This window comes from Peromyscus californicus, unplaced genomic scaffold (assembly GCF_007827085.1).
Source record: "Peromyscus californicus insignis strain IS unplaced genomic scaffold, ASM782708v3 Scaffold_16__1_contigs__length_79575227, whole genome shotgun sequence".
In the NCBI taxonomy this organism is placed as follows: domain Eukaryota; kingdom Metazoa; phylum Chordata; class Mammalia; order Rodentia; family Cricetidae; genus Peromyscus; species Peromyscus californicus.
The window spans coordinates 15,698,662-15,723,113 of record NW_026294458.1 but is presented as its reverse complement, the minus strand read 5'-3'; the positions used below and the strand labels follow the sequence as shown (position 1 = coordinate 15,723,113).

The window sequence follows — 24,452 nt, the reverse complement described above, 5'->3', positions numbered from 1 at the left end:
ATTGTGTACCCTAATAAACTTATCTGGGAATCAGAAGACAGAGCCAGCCACTAAATTAGACCTAGAGGCCAGACAGTGGTGGCACACACCCTTAATCCTATCACTTGGGAGACAGAGATCTGTCTGGATCTCTGTGAGTCCAAGGCCACACTGGGAAACAGAGTCAGGCAGTGGTGGCACACACCTTTAATCCCAGCACTTGAGATCTCATGCCTTTGCTTGGAAAGCACACATGCCTTTAATCCCAGGAAGTGACATGGCTGGGTGCAGAATGGTATCTAAGGCGTGAGGAGACAGGAACTGAGCAGCAGTTCAGCTAAGACCCTATCAGGTGAGGACTCAGAGGCTTTCAGTCTGAGGAAACAGGTTCAGCTGAGAAGTTGTAGAGGTGAAGTTGGTTGTGGCTTGTTTTGCTTCTCCGATCTTTCAGCTTTCAACTCAATATCTGGCTCTGGATTTTGTATTAATAAGACCGTCTAGCAGTTCATGTTACAGGGATGTGGCTCAGTGGTATAGCACTTGCCTAGTATTCATGAGGCTCTAGCTTTGGTCTCCAATGCTAAAGAAAATCTAGAGCAGAACAAACAAACTTTTAAAAAGAAAACTGTGTGTATGTGTGTGTGTGTGTGTGTGTGTGTGTGTGTGTGTGTGTGCATGTGCAAGTGTGGCATCCATACTTGTTTGAGTGTGGAGACCTAAGGACAACCTTTAGTGTCATTCCTCAGGTGCCATCCACTTCTGAGACATGGCCTCTCATTGGCCAGGAACTTACAATTAGGTTCGACTGCCTGGCTAGGCAGTTCCAAGGATTCTCCAGTCTCTGTCTTCCTAGGACAAGGATTACAAATGCAACCCTATCACACCTGTCTTTTCATGTGGGGTCTGGGGATTGAACTGGAGTCTTTGTACTTGCAAGACAAGCACTTTACTGACTGAGCTATCTCTGCAGTCTTGAAAAGAAATTTGATCCATGAACATTGTATGTGAGGAAGCAGAGTAAAGAAACTGCCCACATGACCGCATTATTAGGGGAAGATTTTTATTTGTGGATAAGAGAGAAAAAACATCCAGAGGCACCTGGAAGAGTCCAGAGCAGAGAAATAGAAAAATAGACTAGATGTGGCCAGGGCTGAGGAAGTGAGAGAGTGGAAAAGAATAGAGATAATTATGATAGCAAAAGATAGAGAATAGAACATAGCCAGAGAGCAAGAGTTTGGTGGTGGTGGTGGTGGACAACTCATGTGGATTATAAAGAGGATAAGTTGCTGGGAAGGGCCAGGATTTTATTGTGGACTTTGAAATATATTACTTGGGATACGAAGGGAACCTGGTGGCCAGCATGAGCTCTGATATGCTGATAGGCACCATAGGTAGCCATATCCTTTTATCTAGAGGTAAGGAAAATGACTTTGGCATTACAGGAGCTGATTTCACAAGTCCCTGAGGAGTGCCGGCTTATATGTCACAGCCAGAATCCTTTAGTCCAGCTTGAGCTCATTTCTGGATAGTTAGGCAGCCTGAGTCCTAACAAATATAATATAAATTATATTAGTAAATTGTCACTTACTGTTTTCCATTTACTGAGACTTTTGGGGGTGGGTGGCGTTTCGAGACAGGGTTTCTCTGTTTAGCCTTGGCTATTCTGAAATTCCCTCTGTAGATCAGGCTGGCCTCGGAACTCACAGAGATCCACCTGCCTCTGCCTTCCGAGTGCTGGGATTAAAGGTGTGCGCCACCAACTGCCCGGCCCATTATTATTGTGTGTGCACATGATGTATGTGTAGGGCCAAGGGAAGCAATCTACTGTAGGGCTGAGCTGAGATGTTCAGTTGCACCTGGCATATTAAGGAATTTTCAACATAAAATATTTCAAGTTTACAGCAGGTTTATTATTACATACTGCATCATAAACTCAGGAGCACCTGTATTTAAAAAACAAGCCAAGAGGGCTGGAGAGATGCCTCAGAGGTCTCGGGCACTTGCTGCTCTTGCAGAGGACCTGGGTTAAGTTCCTCGAGACAGCTCACAACTGTCTGTAACTCCAGTTCCAGAAGATATGACACCTTCTTCTGGTCTCCATGGACACCTGCATGTCTGTGTTACACATTACATACAGTCAGTCCTACACACATACACATAAAACAGAATAAATCTTAAAAACATAAAAACAAACTAGGGTCATAATTGTACTTAAATTTACCTTTAAATAAGTTTAGGGTTTTTAGGTTCTTGCTCAGTGGGTGAGGCACTGGGTCTGGCATATACTAGGTTCAGACCCTATCGATGGAAAAATAAAATTGCCTATACATTTGCTGAGCATGATGGCACACACTTATTACCCCAGCACTGAGGAGCCTAAGGCAGGAAGATCATCTTAAGTTCAAGGCTAGCCTGAGCAACATAGTGAGACAAAAGGAGCTTCCTGATTTCATGACTTGTAAAACTGGCTTGTGGAGAGGCCTTGGCCCAAGGTGAAAAGACAGCCACGCCATACAGACACAGTTGGGGCGTCATGGTGCGGTGAAAAGTTACACCATGCAGAAATGACATCCATGTGGAAAGTTTTATTAAAGGGGGGAGGGAAGAGGGGGGAAAGAGAGAGAGAGAGAGAGAGGAGAGAGAGGGAGAGAGGAGAGAGAGAGAGAGAGAGAGAGAGAAAGAGAAAAGCAAGGTGCCAGAATGCTAACAATGACTGTGATCCCTATGCCTGGAAGGTAGAGACAGGAAAATCAGTAGTTCAATGCCAACCTCAGCTATATCGTGTGCCATTTAAGTCCAGCCTTAGCTACATAGTGAATTTGATGCCAAATGTGAGCTACAGGAGACGCTGCCTCCAAATAAATGAATGGATAGATAGATGAATGGAACTTTTAAGGCATGATGTTCTGTGTGTATAATCTTATCCCTGGGGAGGCTGAGACAGAAGACTCTCAAGTTGCAGCATACCCAGGCTATACAGCATGACCCTGTTTCTTCCTTTCCTTTCCTTTCCTTTCCTTTCCTTTCCTTTCCCTTTCCTTTTTTCTCTTCTTTTTTTTTTTTTTTTTTTGTTTTTTTTTGAGACAGGGTTTCTCTGTGTAGCTTTGCGCCTCTCCTGGAACTCACTTGGTAGCCCAGGCTGGCCTCGAACTCACAGAGATTCGCCTGGCTCTGCCTCCCGAGTGCTGGGATTAAAGGCGTGCGCCACCCACCGCCTGGCCCTTTTTTCTCTTCTTAAAGGTGCTGCTTCTTGGCCTTTTGACCAAGATCAAATGTGAGTAATGAACTTGCAGTTCAGTTCCGAGAGGTTTCACCTCGGTTTTGCTTGGCTGCTAATATGAACTATTTGAGTCAGTCTAAGGACTTCGGTGGCAGACCATGTGTCACGGAGCTGACACAGTGTCTGAGTTCTTCTCCACCCTAGAGTCTGGCTTGCTTTCATTTGGTGGGGTGGCAGCTGTTGAGGAGTTTGCAGAACCTTGAGCTATTTGGAGTCGGCTTCCTCTCCTGGATTAGATTACAGGTGAAGCCAAGCTGAAGGCGTGTCTTGGACAGGCTCCCTTTCGAAAAGTGTAAGAAAGAAATTCTTTGGCTGTGGAACTCCCACATGGCAGCTGGCAGTCAGTATTGCCTTAATTTACTAACTCTGCGGAGGCATCGTTGCTTTGAGAAAAAATAAAACAAGTAAATAAGAGCAAAAGCCCCTCCTCCTCCCCCTCTCCCTCTCCTAACCTACAAGGAAGCAACTGTCTTAAGCAAACAGAAGATTACAGCCTTCTGGCTCTCCAGATCTGGAGATTAGAGACTTGTGGGGTTATAGCAGTGACACTCTATCTACCTGAATGTGGCATTCAGGCTCCAAACTGCCCTACTAATCCTTCCCATGAACAATCTTCTTTTGGAACTAGGAACCCTAAAAAACAAAACAAAAACCTCAGGAGATCATCCTGGAGGCTGGGCTTATTCCATGTTTGCTCTAGAAGCCAAAGCTGCCAGCTCTGAAAACAGGCCACGGGTGACTGGCAGTCCGTCCCTCGGAGGCTCATAGGAAGTGGCTACAAAGGTCAGGGGAAGTTTTTAACGACTGACTATACTATACAGGAGGCCCCGTGAAGGCCAGGCTTCCAGGAGCTTCTTTGGAATGTGAAACGGCACTTGGAGTCGCAGCCCAGGGTTCAGGGTGACAGGTGGGGAGATGCCCGCCTGGTGCTTCAGCGCGCCGGGGAAGAGCTGGCTTCGCCCTGCTGTTGCGAAACGCCCGCCCCCTCGTTAGGCAGGGGGAGTCATCCAGCGCGACTGCAGACCATTGTGAGAGAGGTCTGTATTCCCAAGAGGACAGCCTGCATGAGCCGCCTTTGAGTTTCTCCTTCCTTCTCCCCACTTCCCTGACGGAACCTAGAGCCTCACACAAGATGAGCAGAGTCGGCCGGGCAGTGGTGGCGCACGCCTTTAATCCCAGCACTCGGGAGGCAGAGCCAGGAGGATCTCTGTGAGCTCTGAGGCCAGCATGGTCTACAAAGCGAGATCCAGGACGGGCACCAAAACTACACAGAGAAACCCTGTCTTGGAAAAACAAAACAAACGAGACAGAGAGAGAAAGAGAGAGAGAGAGAGAGAGAGAGAGAGAGGAGAGAGAGAGAGAGAGAGAGAGAGGGGAGAGAGAGGGAGAGAGAGAGAGAGAGAGAGAGGAGAGGGAGTGAGAGAGAGAGAGAGAGAGAGAGAGGGAGAGAGAGAGGGGAGAGAGAGGGAGAGAGAGGGAGAGAGAGGGAGAGAGAGGGAGATGAGAGGGGAGAGAGAGGGAGAGAGAGGGAGAGAGAGAGAGAGAGAGAGAGAGAGATACTCCTAAGAATGGGAGTAGGTTAGGCAACTGGGGAAAAACATTGGCTCAAGGCCTTAAAAACACAGATTTCTATGGATTATTGATCATCAAAGGTCACACCTTGTGCTGTGAAGAATGCCATTTCACTGACCCAACTGTTAGACTACAAAAGCCGGTCCAGTCACCCCACTGACATTGTTCTCACTTGTCTTATTGGTCAGCAAAGGTAATTTCCAAACCAGTTTCAGCCACAACTAATAACCAACGTGTCACCCCATAACACTCGGGCAGGATGCCGTAGAACAGATGTCAGCAAGGCTTCTCTGTAGAGTGTGTCGCTGTGGGGTCCACGTGTCCCTTCTCACAGTTCCTCACCTCTCTCTCCTCTCTCAGAACAAACACTGCCATAGACAGTGCAACGGTGGAGGAGTGTGGTACAGTGTTCCAGGAAAACTCTAGAAAACTGGTGCATTGGGTGGGGCACAGCACGGTGGAAGAGTGGGTGTCGGCACAAAGCTGGAGGCTGGCTCCCAGCTGCAGCTGAATGTGAAAAAAAAGGGAAAGGAAGAAAAGGAAGGAAGAGTGAACAAAGAAAGGAGAGAACCAGGTAGCTCACTGACTTGAGATCAGTGGTCCTCAACCTTCCTAATGCTGCGACCCTTTTAACACAGTTTCTCATGTTTGGCGACCCCCCCCCCCCAACCATAAAAACTATTTGCATTGCTACTTCATAAATGTAATTTTGCTGCTGTTAGGAATCATAATATAATGATTTTTCCCCCCAGTCGTCTTAGGTGACCCCTGTGAACGGGTCATTCAACCCTCAAAGGGGTCACGACCCACTCTAGAGTCTAGGAGAAAGACATGGGCTCTGCAGCCCGAGTCTTACTTGGTAGCTGTGTGACTTAGAACTATGGTCTCTGTGCTTGTCCCTTCACCTCGAGGCTGATAATACGACCTGGGGAGTACTTCACGCCTGACAGATAGTAAGTGCTAAGCATGGTTGTTAGATGATCAAATATCCTGTGAAGGGGGGTGATACTGCATTAGAGCTGAGATTGGCGTGCTCTGCCGGCACAGAACTACTGTAAGGCCAGCTACTTTGCAGGCTGAGGCAGGGGGATTATGAGTTCAAGACCAGGCTGGGCAACTAAGTAAAAAGTTATTCACAAAATAAGAGACCTAGTGCTTGCCTAACATGCATGAGGCTCTAGGTCTAACTCACAATACCACAAATAAAAACAATACAACAACTGGGATTCCAATTAAGAAATGTTTGGCTTACAAGCAGAAGGTAAGACTTAAAGTCAGTTTCTCTGCCTTTAACACAACTGCTCTTTTCTTGATACAAATGCAGTCACCGCATCTACACACAAGGACACTCTGCAAAAACCGAGCCAGGGTGCTGCCCTTCAACCCCTAACATGAAGTGCTGTTGGTACTTCTCTCCAGATTCACGTGAGGAGTACTGTAATACAGTGTTAGGGCAGGTTTGCATGGGCGCACTCAAGCTGACTGCGGAATTCTCAGTAATTCTGTGACCTACTTGTGAAACCCACAGTAAGTTGAAATTGAGTGGGGTGGGACCATTAATACCTTAGAACTGGAACACATAACCAACCTCGGTTTTTTTTTGTTTGTTTTTGTTTTTTCGAGACAGGGTTTCTCTGTAGCTTTGGAGCCTGCCCTGGACTAGCTCTGTAGACCAGGCTGGCCTCGAACTCACAGAGATCCGCCTGCCTCTGCCTCCCGAGTGCTGGGATTACAGGCGTGGGCCACCACCGCCCGGCTCCAACCTCAGTTTTTAATCTATGGGAGGCCAGTAAAGAGGTCCCTATCAGGAAACAAGTTTGCAAACAGTAGAGGCCTGTGATCCATCATATCCCTCATAAGCATGTTATGCTATTGCTGTTATTATTTTGCCGTGCTGAGGATGAACCAGGGCCTCATGCATGCTAGCTAGCCAAGTGCTCCAGTACTCAAAGTCCTTTTTTTTGTTCAATTTAAAATGTTTATTGTATTACATATATTCTCATATATTCAGTGTGTGTGTGTGTGTGTGTGTGTGTCTGTGCGTGTGCGTGTGTGTAGGTGTGCACATGCCATGCTGCAGGTATGGAAGTCGGAGAACAACTTTCAGGAGTTGGTTCTCTCCTTCCACCATGCGGGTCCTGGGGATCAAACTCCGATCTTGAGGCTCTGAACCATCTCACCAGCCTTCTTTTGTCACGTTGTTGATTGTTGTTATTTGAAGCAGGGTTTTACCATGTAGCCCTGGCTAGCCTGGATCTCACAGTGTAGATGAGGTTGGCCTGGAATTAAAGGTGCACGCCCCCATGCCCAGTTCATTCCTCTGAGAGAAAGTCTCACTCTGTAGCCAGCCCAGGTTGACCTGAAACTTATTAGATAGTCCTAGCTGACATTGAAGCCATGGTAATCCTCCTGCTCCAGCCTCATGAGGGACAGATTACAGAACGAGCCACCACACTTGGCTTCGTTTTCTTCTCCTTTTCTTATTCTTTTCTAATTGTTGTTTTGAGACAGAGTTGACGCTATAGCCCATGCTAGCCTGAAATTCACTGTGTAGCCCAGGCTGACCTCAAACTCCCAGTGACCCTCCTACCTCTAATACCCTTGGGTATTAGAATTACAAGTGTGAGCCATCACGTCTGTCTTAAAACACATATTTTCTCTTGTGGAGGCAGTAGAAGGCTCGACTTAGTCTGAAGGACTCACACAAATTATCTCCTCCCGTGAGCCTCAGTTTTCCTCCCTATAAAATGGTATTTGAGTCTAGCATGGTTTTACATACCTGTGGTCTCAGTACTTGTGGGTAGAGGCAGGAGGATCAGAGTTCAAAGCCAGCCTGGGCTATAAGGAACCCTGTTTCCAAAACCAGCCAAACAAATCAATACATAAAACAGGAACCATTCCATTGCCATGGTGTCATAGCAAGTCTGAAAATCAGTGCCTCTGTCACCCAGTGCTCTGTAGGCTTGCTCAGCAGCATTCTATCCCAATGCTCCAAAAGAGGTAGAGATCTAGGAGTAGGTAAGAAGGTCTTGTTCACCAGGCAGCTGAAGTCTGGGTGCTTGAGCAGACACTCTGCATGCCAGAGGCTGATCATCATGGCTTCACTTGGTCTTGGCTGTCAGTTTAGCCCTAGAAACAAGCTGTTTGCATCTGAATGCTGCATGTTATGTTTACTGACTCTGTGGCTTTAGATGAACTATATATATATATATATATATATATATATATATATATATATATATATATTCTACTATTCTACAAAATGAGATTTGAAGATTTCTTCAGTGTTATGTGTAAACAGACATAATAACAGTTTATAATTTCTAATACTGTTGTAAACATCGGGTAAAATAATACACTAAACTGTTAAGAAGTCTAGAACGAAGAACATGAGTCAATCAAGTATGGTGACACATGAGTATGGTGACACACGAGTATGGGAACACATACCTGTGCTTTAAGTCCTTGGAACATAGAGGCCGGAGGACCAGGAGTCCAATGACAGCCTCTGCTGTCTGGTGAAATTGAGTATCTTACCTCACACAAACAAAAAGAAAACCCCAAACCAAGAATGAGTAACAAAAGAAGAAGAAACACAGGCATTCATGAATAAATGCAGAGGAATGGGACACCGAACAGTAAACAGAGTGATAAGCTCGCATGAGGGAGTGTGTGGGTGTATGCGTGTCATTGTCCACATGTGAAGATCAAAGGACAGCTCATGGAAGTCTGCAACTGTGTGGGTCCCAGGGATCAAATTCAGGTCATCAGCCTTGGCCTCAAACATCTTTATTCCCTGAACTAGCTCACTGAGTCTGGTTTTGGTGTTTTGAGACAAGTTCTCAGTATCTCAGGATGGTCTGGCACTTTTAATCTTCCAGCCTGCATTTCCCAGGTACTAGGAATACACATCTTCCTTCCTTCCTTCCTTCCTTCCTTCCTTCCTTCCCTCCCTCCCTTCCTCTCCTCACCCTCTTCTCAAGTAAGCAAGACTGGCCTTGAACTACAGGTCTTTCAGATTCAACACTCCCAGTGCTACAATTAAAGATGAGGGCCACCATACTCAGCTACATCTGCCTTTTTTTTTTTTTTTTTTAAAGACATGGTTTCTCTGTAGTCTTGGCTGTCCTGGATCTCTCTTTGTAGACCAGGCTGGTCTCGAACTCACAGAGATCCACCTGCCTCTGCCTCCCGAATGCTGGGATCTTATGTGCGCCACCACCACCTGGCTTACATCTGCCTTTTATTGCCAATTTTTTTTTACGTCTGTTTACTTTCTCTCTCTATAACAAACTTCTATCTACACATCTTCAGTCCCATTATGACACTCAGCTCCTCTCTGTCCCTTCTTTTTCTGTCCTCTCAAGCCCTAGTAATAACTAAGTTCTTATGCTCTCGATCTCATCTTTATTGCCAATTTTTTTTGTTTGCTTGTTTTGGTACAGAGTATAATGTAATTGAGTCTGGCCTTGGACTCATATTCACTATGTAGCCAAGGCTGGCCTTGAACTCTTGATCCTCATGCCAGGATGGTAGGAGTATGCCAGGATACCAAGTTGTCACTTAAGAAAATTTCAATAAAAACAGCTTGGTACTGACATAAAAACCGACATACGGACCAATGGAATCAAATTGAAGACCCTGACATTAATCCACACACATAGGAACACCTTATTTTTTACATAGAAGCCAAAACTATACAATGGAAAAAAAGAAAGTATCTCCAACAAATGGTGCTGGCATAACTTGATATCAACATGTAAAAGACTACAAATAGATCCATATCTGTCCCCATGCACAAAACTCAAGTCCAAGTGGATCAAAGACCTCAACATAAATCCAGTTACACTGAACTTGGTAGAAGAGAAAGTAGGAAGTACTCTTGAACGCATTGGCACAGGGGAACACTTCCTAAATATAACACCAGTAGCACAGACACTGAGAGCAACAATTAATAAACGGGACCTCTTGAAACTGAGAAGCTTTTGTAGGGCAAAAGACATGGTCAATAAGACAAAAAGACAGCCTACAGAATGGGAAAAGACCTTTACCAATCACACATCTGACAGAGGACTGATCTCCAAACTATATAAAGAACTCAAGAAACTAGACATCAAAATACTGAACAATCCAATTAAAAAATGGGCTACAGAGCTAAATAGAGAATTCTCAAAAGAAGAATCTCAAATGGCTAAAAGACACTTAAGGAAATGCTCAACATCCTTAGTCATCAGAGAAATGCAAATCAAAATGACTCTGAGATACCACCGTACACCTGTCAGAATGGCTAAGATCAAAAACACTAACGACAGTCTATGTTGGAGAGGATGTGGAGCAAAGGGAATGCTCCTCCACTGTTGGTGGGAGTGCAAACTTGTACAACCACTGTGGAAATCAGTATGGCGCTTTCTCCTTCCACCTTTAAGGTGAGCTCCTAGGACGGAATTTGCATTGCCAGTTTGTACTCAAGTGCCTTTGTCTGCCGAGCCAGCTCACCAGCCCTTCACCTTCCCTTTAAATGCCTTTTTGAAAGATGCTGGAACCACAAATAGGTCTATCTCTTTCTCTCTCTCTTTTTCTGTTAGTGCCGGGGATTGAACCTAGGGCCTTGTGAGGTGCTCAGCAAGTGTCTTGCCATGGAGCTACACCCCTGGTCTGTGGTTCCCATCTTCCCAGAGGTTATAGTATAGTATAGGATGGTATAGTATAGTATAGTATGGTATGTATACTATGTGAAGATTTAAATAAACCTATACTGGCAAGTAAACCTATGACAATGGTTCCAATATGAGCAAAGGAGATAGAAGAAGATAAAGGGAGAGAAGGAATGGCTGGCACTTTCTCAAGATCTGACTTGTGAGTGTTTAAGTCCAGAGTCGAGTTCCTAAGAGTCAGCTTACAAGAAGAGAAAGGGGAAGGGAGGGAGGGGGAGGGTTGTGCAAAGGCTGAGGCAGGAAAGAGCTGGGTGTGCATGAGGAACTGAGAGAGGACCATGTGACAAGGATGAGGAAGGTGGACAGGGGACTCAGGGTGAGGGTGGCCGAGTGCCACTGAAAGGGGACAGGCCTGGACCTTGGAGGTCAACAGAGTTTGCATTTTATTCCCAGCGAAATGGGCAGCCACTGAAAATCGTCATCCGCAGCTATGCTCCAGCGCATGCGCGGGATGTGAGCGTGGTTGGAGGTGGCAAGGGTGACAGTGGAGGAATCAGCTGGGGGGCAACTGCAACAGCTCCGGTTGAGAGATGGTGGTGACTGGGATTGTTCTAGTGCTAATGGTCACGGAGACGTGTGGACAGATGTGTAATGGCCATGGTATTAGATTGGCGGTGGCAAGTGAAAGAGTAGGAAATACAAAGAATAGCATCCAAAAGGAAATGAAATCATCCCATGACTGGGATGCCTGTACTCATGTTTAATGAGATTCACAATAGCCAAGATATAGAACCAACCAAGGTGTCCTTTGACAGTAGTAGGTAAGAAAGGGTAGTATGTTAGCCAGCCTGATGGCACAGGCTTTTTTTTTTTTTTTTTTTCTTTCTCGAGACAGGGTTTCTCTGTCTAATAGCTGTAGTGTCCTGGACTCGCTTTGTAGACCAGGCTGGCCTAGAGCTCACAGAGATCCACCTACCTCTCTGCCTCTTCAGGGCTGGAACTAAAGGTGTGTGCCACCACACCTGGTGATGGTACATACTTCTAATTCCAGCACTTGGGAGGTAGAGGAAGGACGTCAAGGTCATCTTTACCTGCATAATAAGTTCGAGGAAAACCTGGGATACCTGAAACTGTGCCTTAGAACAACCTAAAATGGGCTTGGGATGCAGCTCAGTTGGTAAACTACGTGTGTAGCATTCACAAAGCCCTGGGTTCTGTCTCTAGCATTTCATAAACCAGGTATGTGGCATACGTACTTAGCCTAAACACTTGAGAAGCAGAGGTAAAACCTAGCTGATCTCGGAATTAATTCTAGGCTGGACTGATTTACATAGTGAGTTCCAGGACAGACAGGGCTATGCAGAGAAACCTTGTCTCCAAAAACAAAAACAAAAACAAAACAAAACAAAAACCTAAACAAACAACAAAAGAAGGGAACAGAAGGGCTGGAGAGACGACACAGTGGTTGAGAACACGTGCTGCTCTTCCAGAGGACTCAAGTTCAAGTCTCAGCACCCACACTGAGTGGCTCACAAGACCCTGTAACTTCAGTTCAAGGAGGCCTGGCACCTCTGGCCTTCACAGCCTTGGGCATTTACATGTACATACTCACCCCTTCCACCACCACCACCCCCCACCCCCACCCCCCCCCCCCCCCCCCCGCCACCACCATATAATTAAAAAAAATTAAATCTTAAAACAAAACAAACAACAATGACAAAGATAGGGACAGAGGTCTGTATCATCCTGACTCTCTGAAGAGAGGGGTGGGCTGTGGGGATGCAGTTGAAAATTATTAATGTACATGCAGATGATAGCTATAGCCATGATAGACAAGGTTACCTGGGAAGAGTATGTTATTGTATACATCAGAGGTGCTATCTTTGGCTCTTTGACTGTGTGTGTGTGTGTGTGTGTGTGTGTGTGTGTGTGTGTGTATGAGAGAGAGAGAGAGAGAGACAGACAAACAGACAGACAGAGAGGAGTAACAAAGAGGAAGAATTCCAAGACTACATAATCAAACACAATTGGTAGAAAAGGTGTTTCAAAGAGGGAGAGCTAGGTGGCATGCCTGGAGTCTCAGTACTCCCTGGAGGACTGCCACAAATTCCAAGCCATTCTGGGTCTACATAGTGGGTTCCAGGCCAGCCAGAGTGACAAAGAGAGACTCAAAAATAAATAACGGACTGCAGAGAGCTGGATGTCTTCCAGAGGGTCCAGGTTCAATTCTTGCCACGTACATAGCAGCTTATATCTGTCTGTAACTCCAGTTCCAGGAGATGACCCCCTCTTCTGGCCTCCAAGGGTACCAGTCAGGCATGTGGTACACAGACATACATGCAGGCAAAACACTCATGCACATAAAATAAATAAATAAAAATGAAAGATGGGGTGATGAATTCTGTCGGGGTGGGTGAGTAGAGAGCTAGAAACATAGAGTCCCCTGGCATTGAGAACAGTAGTGACCTCCTTGGGGCCTGGCCCTGAACTTAGGGCAGTGGTTCTCAACCTGTGCATTGCGACCCCTTTGGCAAACCTCTACCTCCAAAAATATTTACATTATGATTCATAACAGTAGCAAGATTATGAAATAACAACAAAAATAATTTTATCGTTGGGGGTCACCACAACATGAGGAACTATATTAAAGGGTCGCAGCATTAGGAAGGTTGAGAACCGCTGTTATAGATAGATAGCTCTTTCTGGAGGGTGCTTTGTGTCTTTAGAACGGGACTAAAAAAAAAAAAAAAAACTATTGTAGGGGCTGGAGAGATGGCTCAGAGGTTAAGAGCACTGATTGCTCTTCCAGAGGTCCTGAGTTCAATTTCCAGCAACCACATGGTGGCTCACAACCATCTGTAACGAGATCTGATGCCCTCTTCTGGCCTGCAGACATACATGCTGTATATACATAGTAAATAAATCTTTAAAAACAAAACAAACAAAAACTAGAAGTAGTATGGGGGTGATGTGTAGATCTGGGGCAAGGGGATTGAGTATAAGTCTCTACAAATGCTTTGCAGTTTTCTTGGTAACAGGAGGTAAAGTGGTAGAAGTGATTGGGGTTGATAAAAGTAAAGATGGATTTTGACGATGGGAAGCTCCATTTGGTGGCAAGAATGGTCAGCTGTGTCTGTAAGACTGTGGTCTGCATCTGCGGTCCTGGGTGGAGTGCTCTGTTGTCTGTTTCTGCTCTTTTCTCTTCTTTTTTGGAGGTGCAGTCTCCATATGTTACTCTGGCTGGCCTTGAACTCCAGCACTCATGTGATCCTCCTGACTCATTCCCTAATAGCTTCAATTTTAGGTGTGGCCCAACATACTTAGCTTGGGTTGGGCCTTAAATAGTGACCAGGAAAAGGAAAGCCTGGGTCTAGCGTAACAGAAGTCTGGGGCCCAGAAATGTGATAGGTTGAGTATCACTCAAGCTTTCAAAAATTTCAAGACTGGCTCTTCTCACTTTCGGTCCTGTTTGGGGACTCTCTTTTCCATATCTTCCTCAGCCTTTAAACTTGTTCAAGCCTGACTCAGTATCTCCTCCCCAAACCTGTGTTTAGATTCTCTTCTCTCCATACTTAAAGCATCGGTAGCAAAAAACTTCTTGAAACATTTAACTGCTTTATTTCTTCCTGGAGTTTCCTTGTCCTATGTGAGTTGCCTTAGTTTGAGAAATGTGGCTGCATCTTGAAGTCTGGGCTTTTCAAGGTTGTTTGAGACAACACAATGAGTTGTCTGGGTCTCATAGCCCCAGCTGGCTACAAATTCACCTTGCTTCCACCTCCCTAGTGCTGATTTTATAGGCATGTATCACCAAGTGTGAGCTCTTAGTGTCTTTTAAAAGCCTGAGTGCTGGCCTGTGAGATGGCCGGTCTAGGCACTGCCAGGCCCGACCACCTGAATTCCATCCCTGGGACTTAGAGGGTAGAACCAGAGAACCAACTCCGAAAGGTCGTTCTCTGACATCTTCCCTTGTGCTGTGATGCTCTCCCCATCCCCAACAAATAAGTGCAATAAAAAATAAAAGCCTGAGTGCATTGACTGTAGGGTTCTAACAGGACGGAGGATGAGTTTGTCTGAAGAAGGCTGGTGGGAGGCTGCCAAAGCAGCATAGCTCAGAAAGGCTGGGTGCCAGGGGATGGAGGCAGGAATTCGAGGTGAAATAGATAGGGCTTAGTGAGTCATCAGGGGTGACTCATTCATTCTTAACTTTCTAATTCAGATGGCTGTGTGATGGTCCTGCTAATAGCTTCGGGAGGGGGCAGTTATAAAGGTAGAGGACGAGTTCAGTTTTGGACGTACCATGCATGGGTGTTTTTCTGTGAGCTCTAGACAGAGGTGCACGGCAGGTAGTTGGATATTTGATTCTCTCTCTCTTTTTTAAAAGAAGAGGTCTGGCTGATTTGGGAGTTCAAAACAGCTAGAGTAAAGCCGAGGGAGGACAGCTGTGGGCTTAGAGCGCTGCCCCGCATTTCAGGTGCTGTTTCACAACGGGTGGCACTTAAGGATGCCGTTGATGAAGGCAGAGGTCTTAGGTACTGGGACTTGAGAACTGGGAGAGAGAGCACAGTCCTCCGCAAACTGAAGTAGTAGAGCGATTCCAGAAGGCGAGAACACCCAGGGGTGCAGAGGTAGTCCAGAGGAAGAAGCAAAGCAGTTTCTGCCCCAATGGTGGGTGACATGAAGGTTATGGGCTACTCTCACCTGAGCAGGGTAAAGAAGGGCCTTTCTTTCTCTCTTCTCTTTGTGTGTGTGTGTGTGTGTGGTCAGTTTGCCTAGAGTTGAGGAATGAGGAAGTAGAAGCAGCCAGGAGAGAGACCACTGTTCAAGAGGTGTGTGGAGAGGGCCAGAAACACTTGGCAGCTAACTGAAGAGGGCACTCTAAGTGGATGGTTGCCTTGACACTTTATAGGGCCTGGAGAGGCTTGCTTGTTTAAAATTTGAGAGGTAAATAACCAGGAGTCAAGGGCGCTGGAAGGAATGTGTGTGTGGGGTTTGTTCAGCCCTACCCAGGCTTCCCCAGTCCTTACCCCATTTGCTTACTCTAGCACACGTGGGGTAGGAAGCACACACTGAAGTAACATAGTGGGGAGCTGGGAATACACAGCTGTGGCTTATCTTCGTTTAGTGCGTTGTTCATATCATCTGGCAAGAAGAAATTCCGTGGCTGCCATCCAGGACCCCACCGCCGCGGGTGGAGGGCAGGAGCAGCATCCTTTTAGTTCCTAAATGAGGTGTATTAATTAGTGCCATGGTTCTGGGACACTGTACTGACCCAAACGAGGTGCCATTCTGTGCTGCGGACTAAGAGGCCATGTCCTGAGGGGTGACTAGGCTGAACGCTCCTTGCCCCTGGGGGACTAAGTCTAAGTCTGAGGAACAGGGCTTGAGCACATGCTGTTCCTTCCTCTAAGACCGTCAAGCAGCTTATGTTTGCAGGAAGGCAGGAGAACAATAACAAGTGGTGGCCAGGCGCCTGGATGCAGGTGAGGTAGACTCAGGGCGAAAAGATGGCGGAGCTGGAGGCAGCAGGTGGCAAGCTCTGCTTCCCGCGCTCGGCGCGAGGCGGAAGGCAGTGAAAACCCAAACCCGCGATTTGAATATCCGGGCTGGTTAGAGCGCTGAGATAAGTCTCCAGTGGAGGGAAGCATTTAATTTGCATCCAGCACTGTCGGAAAAACTCCTCCCTGAGGCCCAGGCGGTCTCGGGTGTGGAAGCTTTTTCTCTCTTGCTTACCTGACTGTTCTCTGTCCCACGCCCGCGGGCCGGGCCAGGAGTTCCATTGGAATTAAAAGTGTTCTTTTTTGGGTGTAGGTGGGGATAAAGGAGGGAAAGAGTCTGGCCCCGGAGCTAGGACTTCTCTCTCCACCTTGTTAGCACAAGCGGCCTCTCTGGACCGCCACCTTAGACAAGTCAGCACTCATCTCTCTGGGCCTCAGTTTCTTTGTTCCTAAAATGGGGGTTTGGACTGTGATCTCCTCTTTGCACGGCAAGCCACACACCGTGCATCGTCTCCCGTGAAACGAGCCCCGAGCAGCATCCCTCGCCGAGCGCTCTTTCCCGGCGCCTCCCGCTAGCGGTTCTGGCTCAGGCGGGCTGGTGGGGGCCCCCGATGGCGAGGAGGTGGGCGGGGCCGCGGAGTCGCCCCGCCCCCTGACGGCCCCTCCGCGCGGGGCGCTGGGATGAGGCAATCACGTGACCTCACATCCGGCGCGGGAGTCCTGAGCTCGCGGGGCGCTCCCCGTGTGCCCGCCGGCCCTCCCCGCAGCGTGACCGGGCGCCGTGGCCGCGGGGAGGGGGGTCCGCTTCGTCGCCGACGGCGGGAGGCCTCTTCTCAACGCGGACCGCCCCCCGAAACCCTGCCGGTCCTCCGCGCCGCGCTCCCTTGTTCTCGCCCTGCCCGGTTGTACGCCGCCGCCGCCGCCGCGGGCGCCGACGAGCGGAGCGCGGACGCCCCTGCGCCCGGTGCGGCCCGGGCCCCGCCGCTGCGCCTCCGTCCCCACTGTCCGAGCCGCGACGCGCGGCGGCGGCGCCTCGAGCCCCAGCGACCCGCGGCCGCCGGCGCTGGCCGAGGGCGATGGGGCTGGGCTGAGAGGCGGCGGCGGCGGCGGCGGTGGCGGCGGCGAAAGCGGCCGCCCGGTCCCCTGCGGCCTTTTGGCTGCCCGGGCCGGGAGGCCGCCGAGGAGTCAGCACGGCGACGCGGCTGGTGAGTGATTGGGTGAGCGGGGTGTGGGGCGGGCGGCGGCGGCGGAGATGGGGAGGCTGGAGGAGGCGAGCGGCGTCGCCCGGGTGGCGGGTACCAGGTGAGTCTGTGGCTGGCTGCTTCCTCGGCCCGAATTGGACATCACCTCTCGGGGAAAGGGGTGTGTGTGTGTGTGTGTGTGTGTGTGTGAGTGAGTGACACGGGGAGAGGGCGACGAGACCCGGCACTGTCTGTGTGTGTGTGTGTGTGTGTGTGTGTGTGTGTGTGTGTGTGTGACACGGGGAGAGGGCGACGAGACCCGGCACTGTCTGGGACCACGTGTGGGTGTGGAGGCGGCCTGGAGTGCATCCGCTGCGTGCGGCCCCGGGCCGGTGGGTCAGCCGCTCTAGAAAGTCTAGAAGGTGATGTGCCCCGAAGGAAGAGTGTGGGCAGAGTCCCTGATGGGTTCGTGCCGGTGCTGACTGAGTTCAAGTTCGGCCCCGGCCATGGAGTAGTAGTAGATTACCTAGGGTATTATCGGCACACTTTATAGATAACCGAGGTAATCGAGAAAGGAAAAGTGACTTCGGATATGATGAGATGTCAACACTCGAGATTGTGAAGAGAAAGGCCGGGCCTTGAGGACCAGAAGGACCCAGAGCCCATTCCGCTAGTATAGTTCTTTCTGGTCTGCCCTTCACACAGACTGTTGGCTGAATGATGTATTTTATGATGGGGTGTGGAGTTGGGAGGGAGGGAGGGAAGGAATAGCAACGGGGATTGACTGTAACTGTTCGGGGCTTCCCAATTTGGAAAGCTTTTGTGACAGGTGTTTATTGTTTCCTTTTCCCTTAGGACTGACAGCAGCGTCCTAGGATCTTGGGTGTCTGCACATAAGAGGTGTGAGTCACTTATGTAATTAACTACTAATCATTAATGTTTTAGATTTAGAACTGTATTTAGTGGTTTATGTTAGTGCAAAATAAATGGGCGTTGTAAACCTAGAAACTTACATGATTCTGAACTGAATGGAACATACTTGAGTATGTTAATAGTGAGTTTTGATCTGTGAGTCACGAAGTTAGGATTTTTTTTTTTTAACTCCAAGGGATGTGGGAACTTTTAAGGATGAACATTCTACTAGAGGGTTTGTGGCTAACATGGAAGTTTATTGTTATTTTAAAGTATTTTTTATTTATGTGTGTATGTCTGTAACATGTGTGGGTGCCCTCGGAGGCCAGACCCTTTGGAACTGGAGTTAGAGGTGGTGTGAGCTGCCTGCTGTGGGTGTTGGGAGCCGAACTCAGGTCCTTTGTAAGAGCAGCAAGCCCTCTTACTGCTGAGCCATCGCTCTAATTCCAGTGATTTTTATTTTTGAAGGGCCAGGACATCATTAAAAGTGCTCCACCTTTGATTAGAACCAGTCCTCTTTACTAAAACACACATTGATTTTGTAGCATTCTTTTTTGAGGATTGTCGCTTTGCTGAATAGGCTGTGGTTTCCAAAGTAGATTGTGTGGACATCCCATCTGGGCTTAATGATAGCTTCAAAAGTTCATCAGTTTCTGAAGGTTTTTTTGAAATAGTAAATCTACTAATGGTTGTTGTAGAAGAAGAAGAAAAATGTTTTAAAAACAAGGTCGGCTGTGTGCAGCCCGGGTTGAATTACAGGCAGCCCCGCTCCCTCTAGCCTAGAGGATACATTTTGCTGCTTTCCTAGTATTAATAGCTGCTCTTACCACTTCCCAATCATTCATCATTAGATTAAGCTGAGGGTGATGTAGTTGAGATTTTAAACATTGTTTTTGGTTATGGGATGGGGAGGAAGAGTGGTATTATTTGAATTGCTTCACGTTGAGATGTTGTAGGATGATTGATTTCTTTGTCCAGGCCAACTAGTAACAATTTGAAGTTTAATTTAGAACGAGTTTGAAATAATACAAGTTCTCTATTGGTATGGAACTAGTTTCATAGTTATTAGAACAAAACTCAATGTCTGATGAGGTGTACTTGGTTCTGTAATCAGATTTTAGTATTAAAAGAGTTCAGTAGGTAATGTCAAGTTTTCCAAATTTTTTAAAAATCATTTATTTTTATTTTATGTGCATTGGTGTTTTGCCTGCATGTATGTCTGTGTGAGGGTGTTGGATTCCCTGGAACTGGAGTTACAATTGTGAGCTGCCATGTGAGTGCTGGGAAGTGAACCCTGGTCCTGTGGAAGAGCAACCAGTGCTCTTAACTGCTGAGTCACCTCTCCAGCCCAAAACGTTTATTTTTCAAATATCGATTCTTCTGTGAATAAGTGTTTGGGCTGGGGATGTAGTTCAGTTGGTAAAGTGCTTGCTACTATATTCATGAGGCTCTATCCAGGGTAAAATCCTGGTTGTGGTGTCAAATGCTTGTAATCTGCAGGAGGATCAGAAGAAGTTCAAGGCATCCTCAACCACAGACTCAGTTTAGGGCTAGCCTGAGCTCTGTGAAACTCTGTTGACAACTGTAGAAAACTGTGATAGAGAGTGTGGAGTATGGGCCTCAGACCTGACTGCTAGTGTTCTGTTTTTGTCAATGCCAGTAGTTACTGAGAGGTTATTGTATGCTAGGCTCTAAAATAAATTCTTGGTAGTTATTGAACTTCATTTTCTAGATGAGGAGACTGAGGTTTTGCAATAAGTTCCTTGTCACACACTTTCACAAACCTAGAAAGAAGAACTTCTGTGTTGCAGAAAGTAGTATTAAACTTAGATTGTGGCTGTCTTCAAAGTCCTTAAACTGTAAGTTGCTTAACTGTTCTTTTTTCCCCTTTCCTGTTTCATTCCAATTTAGAGGATAACATGTCAAAGGGGCTTGAGGGTTACCTGAGCCTATGTAAAGAAAGGAGCACTCAGCTCTCCTGGCACTTAGAGTTCCTTTCTTCTTCCCATGTTGTGCATTGTGTTTTTTATATCATGGTGGCTTTGTAACCACGGAAGAACGTGTTTCATTCCTGAAATAAATAGTAATCTTAGCAATATGCTGGGATCGAATTACTGACTCATGGAACCCAGTCAGTAGTCAGACTTTGAGAACAGGCAGTGACAGGAGAGCAAACTGGGAAATTTTGTCCTCATCTGTATTTTTCCCCAGTGTTGGGTGATGGTGAAATAAAATCTGAAGGACGACTAAGGTCTTGGAAGACAAAAAATAGAATTTCAAAGTGATCTTGATAATATGATCTTTTTGTTTTCTCTTTTTCGAGACAGGGTTTCTCCGTGTAGTCTTGGCTCTCTTGGAACTTGCTCTGTAGACCAAGCTGTCCTCGAACTCACAGAGATCTCCCTGCCTCCTGAGTGCTGGGATTAGTAGTGTGCACCACCACTGCCTGGCTTTAATAGGGCCTTATATAAAATGGATTTTGTTGTTTTGTGGTACTTGAATTTGAACTCAGAGCTTCACAGATGGTAGGCAAACACTATACAGAGCTACATCCCCAGCCCCTTTTGGTATAAGGCTTCAATTCACTTGTCCAGTTCGCTTTGAACTTGCAGTGTAGCCCAGGATGGCCTTCACCTGAACTGTCCAGGATTCCTAAGTAGCCAGGATTATAGATCTGTTGTTACTCCAGGCCTGTAACACAGATTGTTTGGTACTATACTTGGTGGCCTACACTAACGATAATAAGTACTGGTTGTGAGACCTTGTATGTGACTAGACCACACATTGAGCAAGAGTTAACAGCTTAGCATTTATTGACAAGCACACTCTTAAAACAGTTCAGAGGTATACCGAAAGTGGTTAATTTAGTCTCTAACATCTTAAGTTGATACACTTGATGTGCCCTAGAATTCTGGTGATGAAATGTATTCTGAATACAATAGTATCCCTTCTACTCAGTACACATTCATAGTTTAACCTTCAGTAGTTTCAGTTAACCATCATTCAGTTGTGGTTTTAAAAAATATTAGATGGAAAATTCCAGAAATAAACCATCCAGACTAGTGGTTCTCAACATGTGGGTTGTGACCCTTTTGGCAAGCCTATCTCCAAAAATACTTATATTACGATCCAAAACAGCAAAATTAGTTACGAAGTAGCAACAAAAATAATTTTATGGTTGGGGGTCACCACAATGTGAGGAACTGTATTAAGCGTCGAAGCATTAAGAATGTCGAGAACCATGGATCTAGACATTTACGTTTTGTGTTGTTTGGAATAGTGATGAAATTTTGTACTGTGCCATTGTTCTGGCCTAGTCATGAGTCACCATGGTTCAGTGTACTCACTGTCTGTGCCTACTAGTGAAATACTAGCCATTGTGGCCAACAAGTAGACTGTTGGGGTATTTTAGTATTGTAAGTATCCCTTTTGATACAGCTAGCAATTCAGATTATCCAAAGAAAAACTAGAAATTGCTTCCTTAAGTTAAGGGTAAGATATTTTAAGAGAAAAAAATAGAGATCACATTTGCAATGTTTCCATTATAGTGTAATGTTAAGTTGCTCCAATATTGTTGATAATCTTACTGTGCTTAATTTATAAATTAAACTTCATAGACATGTATGTATAGGAGAAAATGTATATACAAAGTCTGGTCCTACACTCAGTTTCATGTGTGCACTGGGAGGTCTTGGACTGCCCAGTTGGTTTAAGGGGGCGACTTTATGTTGTATCTGATCTAGCTAAATCTTGAGCTAAGAGGTGGGCTACAGGATTTAGCCTTTGGGGATTTGTAACTTTTTGTTAATTGAAGCTAACCGGCCCATATATACAGAGAGTAACTATGTAATAATCAAAGCCATGTCCTATCTTGGATTCTTACTTGAATTTTCTTACTTTGAGAGAGAAGTTCAGAATTCAGGTAAAAATATCAAGTGTTCTAGGCTTATTTAATGTTTTAAAAATTATTGATTTATTTATAAAATATAAAATTGCTTTTATTTTATGAATGTTTTGCCTGCGTGTGTTTGTGTACCGCATGTATGCTTAATGCCTAAGGAGACCAGAGGGAGCATCAGATCCCTGGAACTGAGCCTGTGAATGGTTATGAACCATCATGTGGATGCTGGGAACTGAGCCAAAGTTCTGCAAGAGCAACAATTTTTTTTTTTTTTAGGCGGGGAGGTTCTGTTACTGGGCCTCTATGTAGTCCTAGCTATCCTGGAACTTGCTCTGTAGAACAGGATAGCCTTGAATTTACAGAGGTCTTCCTGCCTCTGCCTCCCTTTGAGTGCTGGAATTAAAGGTGTGTACCACCATGTCTGGCTGCAACAAGTGCTTTTAGCTGCTGAGCTATATCTCTCTAGCCCTATTTTTTTATTTTTTATTTTTTTTTAAATTATGTGTCTGTGTGTCTGTGTCTAAGAATTCAGGTGCCTATAGAAGCCACAGGTGTCAGATCCCCTGGGAGTTGGAGTTACAAGCAGTTGTGAGCTGCCTGATGTGGATGTTTGAAATCAAACTTGGGTCCTCTGGTAGAGCAGCGTGTGCTCTTAACCACTGAGTCTTTTCCCAGCCACAGCTTCATCTTGCGGAAAGTAGTTATTTAAAAGGTAGAATGTCCTGAAGTTAATGATAACCTGATAATCAGTGATAGGATTAAGTATTAGTTAAAATGTTGACATTACTGATATTAAAAATAACGTATATGTCTGGGCACAGTGCTTGTGAGCCTATAGTTTATGACTGGGGAGGCTAAGGCATGAGGATGATTGCGGTTAATAGTTCAAAACCAGTCTGTGAAGCTTACTGATACTTTGGCTCTAAACGAAACAAATTGGATATGGTAGTGTTGGCTGGTAACCTCAAGAGGCTGACATAAGAGGCTCACTGAAAATTCAAGGTTAACCTGGGCTACTACCTAACAAGACCTTGACTCCGAATAACAAAATAAAAAAAATAACAGAAAGGATAAAGTATCATGAATAGTAAATGACAAAAACATGATCACTACTATAATAACTACTATAATAGTTTAAAATTTATTTTTATGATAATTATTGCTTCTTAGACTTGAAAAATGGAATGAAGAAGAGAACTATCCAAAAATGCATATATCTTAAACTAAAGTTACCTGAGGATGGGAATTGTTGGAGAGTTCCACAGAACAATTCTAAAACCAGGGCTGTTGACACCTTAGACCCATGGGTCATGTTGGGACCTTTGGTTGAATCTGAGGTGGTAAAACAGCTTAAAAATAAATAGATTTTAGGATACGAAATTAATTTGTTAATTAGAACTTTCTCATATTCTTTTCTGCAACTCTTACCTTGGAATGAGCAATCATGTGACTTAGAATAGGAAAAAAAGGTTAGAAAGAATGAATTGTGCCTTAATAGTAGTCTGGATTTATTTACTCTTATTTTTTCTTGTTTTCTTCACAAAAGCATTTGGCATTAAAATAAAGGTCCAAGAGTAGAAAATAATAATAATAATAAATAATGAGAGGTAGCAGACTATTTAGACTGGCTCTTTCTTACAGCAGAAGCTGGTGTCTGGGGAGGTAAATGGCAGCATGTTAATAAAGGGTCTGGCTTGATTCCAGTCAGGTCAGTGTACTTTTCTTGTGGGTCTTCTATTGTATTCTAGTAGTGGCACTCTAACCAGCCTGGCCAAGGTGAAGAGACTCTAAAGAGACACTTGTGTCCAATGACTATTGAAACAGTGGCCCCAAGAAATGGAAGCTCCCCTAGGAATCTCATGTTGGGAGAAGAGAAAGCCTAAAGCATAAGCCCTGTGGGGAGGGAAGGGGATGGATAGATGCATGGACGGACACAGTACTCCTTTCAGACAGAAATTTACAACTTGACATAGTACCTTCCAGGAGAGAAAGTGCAGAACCACACCTTGCTTGACCTGGACTGCTTAGTACGAATATAGAACTCTAGCCCTCTTCTTAAACTTTGACCTCATGTTAAGACCCAGAAAATGGACTTGGTCAGGGGTCGCTGCATCTCTTTGTCCCTCCTCACACCAGAGGCACATTGACTAAATCTCCTTCTGTTTTCACTATTGATTTGACTGTTGGCTTATTGCATATATATGGATGGTCAAACCTGATTTGTGGCACAGGCTGTGATCCTAAGACCATAGTAGCACTCTCAGAATTCAGTGTGATACTCTGTGACTCCTGTTGGGTCACATACCAGATATTTATGATTCATAACTAGCAAAGTTACGATTATGAAGTAGCAACGAAAATAATTTTATGGTTGGGGGCACCACAGCATGAGGAACTGTATTAAAGGGTTATGGCATTAGGGAGGTTGAGGACCACTGCTCTATGCAGAACCAACCTTTTTTTTTTTTTTTTAAAGAG

The 24,452-nt window shown here is 45.8% G+C and overlaps 1 protein-coding gene across 6 annotated transcripts in view; it reads left to right on the top strand.

The window, feature by feature from the left end:
* Positions 1-17,056: 17,056 nt before the first annotated feature.
* Positions 17,057-24,452, top strand: part of Atp13a3 (ATPase 13A3) — a 99,454-nt gene continuing 92,058 nt past the window's right edge. For 5 of the 6 annotated variants that reach the window (XM_052740525.1, XM_052740529.1, XM_052740524.1 and 2 more), the window contains exons 1-2: positions 17,057-17,185; positions 18,017-18,061. The gene's annotated coding sequence lies outside the window, so the exon portion shown is untranslated. Of the gene's footprint in view, positions 17,186-18,016; positions 18,064-24,452 lie in introns of all 6 variants that reach the window. The other variant, XM_052740523.1, reaches the window with a different exon arrangement.